Source organism: Gallus gallus, chromosome 11, assembly GCF_016699485.2.
Source record: "Gallus gallus isolate bGalGal1 chromosome 11, bGalGal1.mat.broiler.GRCg7b, whole genome shotgun sequence".
Taxonomy (NCBI): Eukaryota; Metazoa; Chordata; class Aves; order Galliformes; family Phasianidae; genus Gallus; species Gallus gallus.
Genome location: NC_052542.1, coordinates 11,864,257 through 11,873,898, shown reverse-complemented (window position 1 = coordinate 11,873,898; position 9,642 = coordinate 11,864,257). Strand labels below are relative to the sequence as shown.

Genomic DNA, 9,642 nt, shown 5'->3' with positions numbered 1-9,642 from the left:
GGTCCTGGTCCATCCAGCAACAAGGACAACACATTCATATTTCTCTTCCCTGAAAGTACTCCTGTTGAAAACATAGCACAGTCAAATGAATAATAAAAGAACTGGGCAGACAATAAAATGTAAGTGGGAAACAGATATTAACATTCTACTTATCAAGCTCTTACGAGCAAAAGAGAGCATGTAGAATGGTAATTAACACCCACTCATCTCATTCTTCTAGAAGATTAAAGAACAGGTCCTAGCCTCGGTACTTACCTCAGCAAATATAATCTCATCAATTAATCTAATTCTGACGAGAATGAGTTTTTATTTTAGCTCATTTAGCCAGGTTTTTTTTCTCATTAGACTGTTTTTCTCTTTTACCACACAAGAATCCGTATCTCACTTAGAGGTGAAAATTCCTTGACCTTTAAATTCTCTCAGTTAAGTCTCTACAAGAATAGATGAGATATCACAGATGCAGGAATTATGAGAACAGGATGTATGATACATGATAAAGCTGAATTTCAGTTCCTGCAGAAATGTGTTAGTTGCATATAAAAATCTAACCGGGGAAGCAGAGCTTTCCATTTTGGCCCAGGGTGCCTCATATCTACATTGCTACCAATGCCACCATAGACCAATAGCTGTTTTCATGGAGAAACCATAGCCTGATCTCCTCTTCTAGAGGGAATGTCGCACAACGTTGTTTTTAGTTCTAATTACTAAAAATGTGTGTTTAGTTCATTTTTCAAAATGCTGTTACCTAGAAGCATGATTGCTTGGTTGCCTAACTTATTAGACTTTACTTTCACAGCTGGTAGTTAAGCATAGATAAAAGCTTTGTCCATGAATATAAGACAGGATTTACTCTAGGCTTCAAGAATATTTTTAAAATATTTTAAAGCATATACTTGACCAGTACAAAAAAATCTCTTTTTTTGATTTTTGTTTTCTAAGCATATTATAGTAATAGATTTCAGGGTTGGTGATTTCTGCTATGCTCTGAGACTTTATAAACATAACCGGTTCTATTAGCTGGGAAATCACAGTTCATTTACATCCTGGTGACATCTATCCCTGCTACTGTCCTTTCAGTCATGAACATCTTCCTGGTGTTATCATGCGAGTATTTCCACACAGTATCTTGCTAAGAATTTAAGGATGCAGATAATGTAGTTTTAATTTTGTTTTTATTTTGAATATTTTATGTGTGGAGCTGAAATCTGATTTCCAGGGGAGTATCATAGTTAACTCATCTTAGTAAATCTACTTTGAACTGGAATAGCTGGTTCTTAGCCAGAAGGTACAAGCTGAGAACTGGTAGAAGCAGATGTAACGAGGCAATGAAGGTGATCATTAATGGTATTATATGTATTTGCTGGAGCAAAAATGAAAATTTCGATTTCCACACCATTAGGAGCCTGAAGAAGTATAAAAATGCATTTTGCCATCTTCACTCAGATAAATGATTGCTGCTCTCAAACCCTTGAATAGTTTTAACAAATGATTTCTGGATAGACTCCAATGTTGGACTGTAGCTTCCGGAAAACAGTGATATTTAAATACATAAACACAGATTGTTATTGAGACCATTCTCTAAATCCCTTCCACAATTCCTGGTGGAAAATGTTTGTTGAAAATGACCAGAAAAGGGAAAATTGAACTGATACCAAGATTCCCTAATCTCCCTGTTCTGTTGAATTTATAGCTGTGCTCATGTTGGTTTATTATTTAAATTTTATTTTCTTAAAAGCAATTGTATCATGGAGCTAGAATGGCACATGAAATGTAGTCCAAGGTAAATTAAAAGTACTTAAATTCAATCGTTATCATCTGATTATAACTAAGTGCATTAGACAGCTCAGTATCCTTGCAAACAGTATATTAAGATGATCAGTCTTCAGCACTGTTCACTTCATCTTGCTGCTATTATGAATCACTTTTATAAGAAAATGAGCTCTTGATTTCTAGGTACAGAGGGGAAAAAAAAAAAAAAGGAGTTGTCAGTGCCATTATAGCAAGGCACCTCTTGCTTGATTTCTCCACTGGATTGATGGCTGCTGCTACAAGGTGGAATAATGAAGCATTACCATGACCTCTGTGAGTATGAGTGTGCAATATAGGTAGCCGTAAATAATAATAAGGATATGGGGAATCTCTAGTTTGAAAATTACATAATGAGTAGCTGCATGTGCCACGGATATTTTTCTGGACCTGTCAGGAAGAACAAAAATCTGGTTCAGGACTGAGTGGTAATATAGCAGTACATACCTAAGCAGAATAAAATCACCTCATGTATTTCCATAGGCTTTGTAGCTTCACTCCACATGAGGGTCTGGTACCAGAAGCTGGTAGAGAACCTGTTAGAAATGTCCCAGTTCCTGTATTTTGCCTTACTGTCATTAAAAGACTGTTGTTATTTGGCTCCCGTGCATTTGTGTCCCAGAAAACTGCAGAGAAAACAATAAAAATGTTATGATAATAAAGCATAACTTCAGAAACTATAGTTAAAAAAGATCTCTGATGTCACTCAAATATTTTTTATATTTAGTGAACTTCTCAAAAGACGGGAGAGAATGCTTGGAACTTCTGGTTTGCTGCTGAAATTGCAAGATTTGTATCATTTGTTGTCTATACAGAAGCCTATGCTCTAGAGCATAAGAAAAGGTCAAAATATCAGGGCTCATTCCATCAGCTTAACTTTTAGCAGCTGAAGAACAGACCACCTTCTCAGTCTGCATTAATCTGATGAATGGCACGTGCATCATAAATGTTTAAAATAATATTATAATTAATTGGAAATTTAAAAATTGGGGAATGGAGACTTGAAGGGCTTAAAATTGAACTTTGCTTCTGAAAATATTTAATATTACAAATGGTATAGTATTGCAGCTATCTTGGAAGCAACAGAGCAACAATGAAAAAGTCATTCAGCATACAAACAATGTTTTCAATTTATTTCCTGAAGTGACAATTCTAAAAAAGAAAGAAATCTCCACTTCTCAGAAAATATATTAGTAGTGACACCAAGTCTAAGTGTTGCCTACCATGATACTGTTTCTAATAAGATCTTGTTTGCATTGGTCGGTGCCATGTCAGTGGCATTACTTGCCCAAAAATTAGAGTGCACTGGGAAACACTGTCTGTGTAAACTGTGATGAACTCTATTGATGATGCATTCCTTCAGCTGGGGCTCCAGCCTGTGCTGAACTCAGAGCTGGGAGCTGAGTCATGTGTGCATCATAGCTTACAGCACATGTGTGGGTGAAATGAAAGTGTTCTTTGTTCAGATAATGATTATCTCCTGTGTTTTCTCAGGGGTTAAGTACAGACTGGGACACTGAAAGAAAAAGTTCTCTGTTCTGTGCACTGCAAATTTTTATAGAGTCACAGTAATTAACTGCATTGCTTTTGAGGTCGTTAAAGTGGTGCAAAGATAACAGTACAAGCAGTATGACTGAGACCCCAAATCAGCAAAACACTTGCAATTTTGTTTAATATTAACCAGGCAACTAATCCCATCTCTAATCATAAAATACGTAAAATACAAGACCACATTGAACTAGAGCCCAGACTAAGCCGTGCTCTACAAATGCATTGTGGGGCATTAAGTTTTGGTGTTGGTTGCTCCTCACCAGACATGAGTGATGCAATTACTTTCCATTAAGAATTAAGGTGGTGTCCTGCTATAGCTTATCACACAGGGATTAAAAACAAAAACAATCAAACAAACAAAAAAAAAACACCACCACCACCAAAATCTTACTTTACTTCTCTCTCAAAACATGTTAGAAAAACATTCCCATTGTGGGACAGATATGCAGAGCATTCCTGGTAGATGCTGTTCTACCTTGTACTGTAGTGCATGTCAACATGTTTTTGAATTCATTATTTGCATTGCGGTTTACTTAAGATTAATTTAATTCTTCAGTTTTTTTGTTGTTCTCACTTTTTGAAATGACGTCTAGTAGCAAATGTGTTTACTTTATTGATTTAATTACTGTGTTAGGCCTTGGGCAGGAGTTGCTGGTTGTGAAGTAGAAAAGACTGTACTATGTGACAAGAACAGAAGAATTCCTGTTTTACACAACTTTTTATTGCACTATTGATAGTTAATCACGGATAAGCTTCACTGATCTGCATTCTGATGTTACAAAAATAGACATTGCTTTTTCTCTGCTTCTGAGAAGACTCAATAGGTCAATAGTGTCTCAATAGTGTATGTCATTATGCGTTTTTCTTATGTTTTGCATTTAGTAATTGACCACCAGCCTGTCAAATCAGGATAAATTAGATGGTATTTCCATTTCTGAAGCAAAGTTTCTTTAAACTTTGAAGGTCCCAAGATGTTCAGAAATTATGAATTTGTCAGTCTTATGCTGAATAGCAGACTAATAGAGTAAAATGCTCATTGTTTTTCAGTGACTACGATAGAGTGTATTGTTTTTCTACTGACTGGGAACACTTGGGAACAGACAAAAGTGCTTAATTTCTCTGATGTTGGAGAGAAAGCTTTCTGCAGGCCACTGTTGAGCTCTCTTTTGAGTGAATACAAATGAAAGCACTTTATTAAGAAAGTGCTTATTAAGGGAGTGTTTTACAGTTCTGTACAAAAAAATTATCTTCCATTAGTTAAAGTTGATTTATCTGTGTGTCAAATTGACAGGTGTGGCGTACACTACTGAGAAAACTTTGGTTCAGGCTGGGCAGCTATGAACAGAAAGGGGGAAGATGTATGTTTGGCAGTATTTTCTAGTATGTGAATGAAATTCCTGCTCCTAGATCTTTACTGGTGCCTGATATAAACGGACAGTACTTTTGGGAGTTATCACAACTTTTTGCCTTTTTGCTATACCCTGTACTTTACTCAGTGTACCTATTTCTTTTCTGAAGTCAGTACAAGTTGATTTTAACTGCTATTTCCTTCATATTTTTCCAGGAGAAGGGAATCATTTTAATAAAAATTTCAGTAGATGTTGCCCCCTCTTTACCGGAGAAGTCTGCAGTAAACGAGAGTGTTATGTGGGGGAGCATGGTATGTTATTGACATATCTGCTTGTTCTGCTCAGATCTGAGTGTGATGTAGTAGTGGACAAGGAAGGAAAAAGCAGAGGGATTGACATTTTGCCTTCTGACTTTCAGGCACTTGATCCCGTAATGGTTTGGCAGAAGGAGATTAGAATCACCACAGAGCTGCACAGGTCATCTCAGTTTCTTTCTGACCCTTGCTTTGTAAGTACGTTGCATGTACTGCCAGACTGTGGAAGCCATTCTGTTTTATCATCAAGCAGACAAACAATATACTGTAGGCTCTCTTTTATTTTTCCCCCAAAGCTAGGCAGTGTGCATTTATCTGACAAGGCTCCCAGATAATCCATGGCCAGGATGTATAGTGACTCCTCAATGAGAAATAACCAGCCTTTACTCCCTTGTCCCAGGGGCGGGAGAATAAGGGACTTGGGACCTGGAAGAGGCCGTGTCAGCCCATCAATCACGTTGTGAGGGCAGAGCAGCAAGCATGCCCTTTCTCCCAGCTGTGCCACTCTTCTTCCCAGGGAGCAGCTCTGTGTCCCGGTCAGGCAGCTCTCTTGTAATTTACACATCCCTCTGTCCTAGGTTTGACCCTTTCTTTGAATGGTTGCGAGATGAACATTAATTGCCCAAATGACTACAAGCTAAGAACAGCAGATGAATTTAAGCAGTCAGCCAACCGACAAAGAGATTTTCATCAATATTCACAGTACTTAAGAGTGCAACAGAGCAGATATGCAAAGTGATACCAGTCTTATTCTTACAGTCAAGCACATGAGCTTTCAAGGAAGAGAGGATTCGATTCTTCAGCCATATTTTCAGTCTCAGGGTAAGGATGTACATGCTGATATAGAGCTTAACCTTTGCAACAGTGCAAACAGTTGCTAAATACAATTTTGAATGGAAAGTGAAAGAACATAGTGCTGTTTGTTTACCTTTACTTATTGCCTCAGATTTTTAAATATTGAAATTTCTTATGTGTTTGAATTGCTTTATGCTTGGGCCCTACTGCAAGGCTGGCACTATTTCTATTAAGAAAGAAGCGGAGTTTTCCAGATTGTTTAATGTTCCTTAGGTGGATTGCTCCAAGATGTAACATACTTATTGGTGTTCTCAAGTGAGCCTTCAGCAGATCTGAACCATTTAAGGGTTCGCCCTCATCTAGTTAAAAATTAGTGTTTGAATATCTATCAGTATGCAAAACATTCATTTGCTACTAGTGTTAGAGCTCCTTATTATACCAGGAAGAATTTGAGTTTTAATTAGCATTTCCTCTGGTGTACTAAACCCACTGAGATTACTACACTTAGTAAAATTTAATTAACTTGACAAAAGATCCTAATTGTTTTCATGCCACTAGTCCTTAGTGGGACTAAAAATAATACCCTTCAAATTAAGTGTCTACGACCAACCTTCCTTTTGGTTGTCCTATATACATAAAATTGGTTGGCCTACATATTATTATAGTTGGTAGAAAGTCTTGCCAACGGTGGAATCAAGGTTGTTTCTTTAAAGAACGAGTTATTTTATTGCTCTGGATAATGATAAAAGCTTATTAGTCAAAAGGCCTCAGCTAATGGTAATTGTTCCCATAATCTTGCTAAGTTTTGCAAATAGGAAGTTTATTGATTTACACAGGTGGACAGAATAATCAACAAGTTTAATTTATATCAATATAGCAATATAATATTGGCAAGAGAAAAGAAAGATAAATGTATCAACAACATACTGTGATAAACAAGATATATCTATATCAAGTTCAGTGTGCCTAGGAGAAGTTTGCAATTAAAATAAAAACACTTGCTGTCCAGGACTCTTCTCGTAGCTTTACTTCTTTTTCAAACAGAGCTATTCATGTGGTACCGAGGCATAATTCACTTTGAGACACTCATCTTGAAAGAAATGTGAGTGTTTAAAGTATCAGAAAACCAACCAATTGTATAAAATTGTGGAAAGATTTCAACCCAAGAGGTTTGTTATGAGAGTTTATTTGTGGAGCACAAGAACTGGAGTCCAGAGAATCCTTTGGCTCCTGGAGTCCAGAGAAGAGATTTTAATGAAAAGTGATCAGGGAAAAGTACCTAATACATTCTATCAAGGTAAGGATATAATCACAATCATCTTGTTATTATAATCATCCGGTATATTTGTCTATTATTCCCATAAAGTAAGGAAATAATCAGTTCATGTGTAGAAAATCAAATCAGTAGCTTCTTTTTCCTGTGCTGAGCTTTTTTGGGAATGAGTATCGCTGGTGTGCCCAGAAATTACCAGTAATACAGTTGTGTATTTGGTTTGGGTAACATAATCCATTCTTTGGGTATTCTTTTTTGAAGAAAGGGTGTCTTTGATAAAGCTAAAACTTCATCCCTTCCTGAAAACAGTGCAGTTCGGATTGAGATTTTACTGCAGAGAATGTAAGAGAATGTTAAATGTATGCATTAAGTCCCGGTATTACTGGGATGGGGAACAAAAACTGTAAATCTGTCTGCATCTAGAGTCTTCAGTTTCTTTTTCTGCACAAACATCTGGCTTCTTTGTAACATTTGAATACTAAAAAGGTTGTGTTGGCTGATGATCCATCCAGACTGTTGTTAAATACCTCTTTTCTGCTTTCCTTGCCAGGTTCCTCTTGTTTCCTTGTCTTTCAGTTTAAACCACAAGGTACTCTTACAGGTCTCAGTATTGCATCAAGTTTTGATGTCAGCTCAAGATATCCATCTATTCCAGGTAAATTATTAAAATTTTATGAATGTAAAAAAAAAAAAAGACAAAATTTTTAATGAACGCTGCTAGATTTTTTGCCTAATAAGCAGAATCTCTGTGGTAAGGCCTTTCACTCAAAAATACTCTGTATGTGTGTGTTTTATAGAAGCATTAAATAACTTAGACCAGCTCCCATTGACTTTTCTCATCAGATGTAAAACAGTTTAACCTGGAGACCAATGATGGACTTAAATTTAGAACATAGAAGTCAACTAAAGGTATGTAGTAGGTATGTAAAGTGTGGTTTACATAAAGATATTTACATACGTGTTTACATAAAGGTATCTAAAGGTAGGTATGTAGTGGTTGTAATGGAGACTACAGGAACAGTCCACAAAAGATTAATTGCAGAAGACTTAATGCATTTGAGAGAAATAATCAGATGTTAATTACAGTGCTATTCCTCAAAAAAAAAAAAAAAAAATTGTTCATGTCTTCTTTGTTTTAATATGCAGGGGTCTGCCATTTGAAGGCTTTCATATGGAACATGATTGCGTCAAAGAAATGCTAAGTTAAAAATTACTCAATGCATTTGTTGTAAAAATGGTATCACGAAGGATTTTATTGGTTAAGGAAGGAATATATTTGGATATATGTATATATGTACATATGTATCCCTCTTATTGAAGGGGTTCTGAATTGCAGCGTGGAATACTCTAGTAGTACCCTGTAGTGTACACTTATCAGAATGCACTGACTTATAACTGTTTTCAGCAACTTTTCATGATCTCACCTACTGTTCACCTCAAGTATTTAGACACTTAATATCTGTAATGAAAAAAAAGGTTATTTTATAAAAAAATTAATTATGATACAGTTTTCTGATCCTGCATTTTCACACACCTTTGGAGTTTTACATTATACCATAACAATTTATGCATTTAGAAGATTAAAGTATAATTGGAAATTATAATGTGTAAAAGCAGTTCTGATTAACATAACGTACAGGCATGTAATAGGAATATTAAAAACTCAGAAAGAAAAGGAGGTATCTTAAACCTTGGAAGCTTTAAGTGTCTGTAGCTCAAATACTATTGATGTAGCTCAACAATCCAGTGATTTGTGGGAATGCTGGAAAACTCAGAGAACACTGATCATTTAATTTGTCTCTAGTTTTGCTCTATTCTAATGGTCCTTTTTTTATTATGTGGATACATTTCTTTTTAAATGCTGCATTTTTTGTGAAATATTTTATTTTAAAGATACCTGTAAATTTTAAAGGAAAAAAAGGTCATCAAAGTAACTAGCAGTAGAATTCAAGTGGTCTTTATGAAAGAAATCCTTTACAAAGTGAATGCATGCTCAATTTTATGAGTCTGGGTGTTCTTAAGTACAGTACAGTTTCTGTGTTTCTATGGCAAATTTAAGATTTGGCTCTGTCTGACAGATTTTAGAGAGGTAAACAGAAGTATTGGTGGGATGAATCTCTGATATTTGTCCCTGGAAGACTTTGTATAAGATATTCATAACCAGTTTTAAATGTCAGTATGATAAATATTCATCTCTGGTTGCTTTAAAAAAAGTGTTTTCAATTATCTGGGCATGAAACATAGCATTGGGTTGGAAGCACGTTGACACCATGAGGGAGGAATAGATATTTCACTAAGTTTTACCAACCATAAGTGTTATCTAAAAGACAGAAAAGACAAATTATTATTTTGATAGGAAAAAATCCCAAGCTAATGGGAAAACATCTGCTCCATTTAAAAACCAGTGGAAAATATTAGAACAATAAAAAGTAGTGCAATTAAGAGGAGGAATGCAATTTATTGAAAATGTTCATCAGCTTTGTGCATCTATTGATGTACTTTTCTCTATCAGCAGAAATCCAAATAATATTACAGTATATGTAAAGAAATTATG

At 35.7% G+C, this 9,642-nt stretch overlaps 1 long non-coding RNA gene across 1 annotated transcript; it reads left to right on the top strand.

Moving 5' to 3' along the window:
* Nucleotides 1-1,611: 1,611 nt before the first annotated feature.
* LOC121111709 lies at nucleotides 1,612-8,667 on the top strand. Its single transcript, XR_005863000.1, has 7 exons — nucleotides 1,612-2,082; nucleotides 4,922-5,017; nucleotides 5,125-5,214; nucleotides 5,780-5,842; nucleotides 6,860-7,112; nucleotides 7,639-7,743; nucleotides 7,932-8,667. It is a non-coding gene; the product is annotated as an uncharacterized LOC121111709 (long non-coding RNA).
* The last annotated feature ends 975 nt before the right edge of the window (nucleotides 8,668-9,642 follow it).